The sequence below is a fragment of the Poromitra crassiceps genome (assembly GCF_964638095.1).
Source record: "Poromitra crassiceps genome assembly, chromosome: 6".
In the NCBI taxonomy this organism is placed as follows: Eukaryota; Metazoa; Chordata; class Actinopteri; order Beryciformes; family Melamphaidae; genus Poromitra; species Poromitra crassiceps.
In genome coordinates, this window is record NC_139627.1 from 47655071 (window position 1) to 47657247 (window position 2177).

At 48.2% G+C, this 2177-nt stretch overlaps 1 pseudogene across 1 annotated transcript; it reads right to left on the reverse strand.

Annotated features, from left to right (window-relative positions):
- Positions 1-1205: 1205 nt before the first annotated feature.
- On the reverse strand, positions 1206-1586 carry LOC310777944 (histone H2AX pseudogene; annotated as a pseudogene). The gene has a single exon. The product of its transcript is annotated as a histone H2AX pseudogene (transcript).
- Positions 1587-2177: the final 591 nt, after the last annotated feature.

A 2177-nucleotide genomic window follows, 5' to 3' on the forward strand; every position in this document is an offset into this window, starting at 1 on the left:
CACACCAATCAAGTTGGCTATTTAATTTTCTTTCAGTTGTGTCTCTTTGTCCTCCATACCAACGTGGACTCTGCCAAGCTGCGTGGGTACGAGATTGAGGACAATTGTTGCAGCATAAGATTTACTTACTGTCAATGGAAAATTCAGATTTGAAGATTCAAAAACAAGTGATGTGTGTGTCGCATGCCTCAGGGTGTGATTTTGTAGCTCATATCCCGATCGGCATTGAAATCAGCATTTGACTGATTCTAAAACATCCGATCTGTTTCACATTATGCAAAACCATCAAAAGAATTGTGACTTTTTTAGCTTCAGTGTGAATGCAGCCAGGTTTACCATTATCACTACACAAGCATTAGCAAATAAAGTGCTCTGTTGAGGGTAAATTATCTGGAGTCTATTTATCTACTACTGTAAGTTTGATCACTGATGACATCACTCAGGCTATGCATGCTCAGTTGAGCAATTGTGCACTGATGATGTCACAATTCAAGAGTCACTCAGGCAACCCAAGTGGTGTGTGATATCATCACTGATGACATCATGACTGATCACTCACTAATGATATCACTCGTGCATATATTGATGTTGAGATCTCAAGTTGCTACGTTTTTTTTACCAGTTTACAAAACACAAAGCTTTCTTTCATTTTTATTTATTTTTTTACAGATTTTCCCCCAATTTTCTCCCCAATTCCCCCCGCGGTGGCCTTTCAAAGGGCCGTTGAGGGGAAGCACCCAAAACTAACGTTACCCCCCTGAAAACCAGCAACCTCATCCTCTCCATTGACGGCTGTTCCATCTTGTTCCTCCTCTGAAGTCCACAACCTGGGAGTCCTGATGGAGCCATGATCCTCTCGTTTGAGTCCCATGTCAAATCAGTCACCATCAAAAACATCTCACGTCTCCGCATCGCAGAACTTTCATGGTCATCCTCCTCCTCACCTACAAATCCCTGCACGGTCTTGCCTGACTGACCTACTCCACCCATACACCCCCTCACGTGGTGGACTCTGTCCCTCCATCACCTGACCTCTCCATCCCTCGCAGCGAGCGATCCACCCTTGGTGACCCAGCTTTCTCTGTTGCTCCTCAGTCTCTGGAATTCCCTCCCACCCTCCATCCGTGGCTCTGACTCCATCACCATCTTCAAAAACCCCTCATCGCACCTCTTCAGCCTCCCCTTCCCACAGCACTAGCTGCCTACTAGTACTCCTGAGACGAGCCCTTCTTGTGCAGCAGCGCAGCCTGGATGCGGGGCAGGACACCGCCCTGGGCGATGGTCACACCGCTCAGCAGTTTGTTGAGCTCCTCGTCGTTGCGCACGGCCAGCTGGATGTGGCGAGGGGTGATGCGCCTCTTCTTGTTGTCCCGAGCAGCGTTACCGGCCAGCTCCAGGACCTCAGCGGTGAGGTACTCCAGCACGGCGGCCAGGTAGACGGCAGCACCCGCACCAACCCGCTCGCCATAGTGACCCTTGCGCAGCAGACGGTGCACACGGCCCACGGGGAACTGCAGACCAGCCCGGGAGCTGCGGGTCTTTGCCTTACGACGAGACTTTCCTCCACTTCTAGCTCTTCCAGACATTGTTGATTGTTACTTTACTCAACTAACAACGGTCCTACTTATAGCCTCTGCAGGGAAGGGGTTATGACATCATTGATGATGTCACAATGTCTATGACATCACTGATTATGTCACAATGTTGGACAACGGTCCTACCTATAGCCTCCGCAGGGAAGGGGTTATGACATCATTGATGGTGTCACAATGTCTATGACATCACTGATTATGTCACAATGTTGAACAACGGTCCTACTTATAGCCTCTGCAGGGAAGGGGTTATGACATCATTGATGGTGTCACAATGTCTATGACATCACTGATTATGTCACAATGTTGAACAACGGTCCTACTTATTGCCTCTGCAGCGAAGGGGTTATGACATCATTGATGATGTCACAATGTCTCAGACAACTTGTGTCACAATGTCGAACAACAGCCCTACTTATAGCCTCTGCAGGGACATCGCTGATGTCACAATATCTATGACGCTGATGATGTCACAATATCTATGACATCATCAGTGGGCATGACCTCATCAGTCACCAATGGCCACCACTCAACGATTGCGTTTATCACTACTAGAGATATTGTGCGCTTCACTTGGCGTACTTG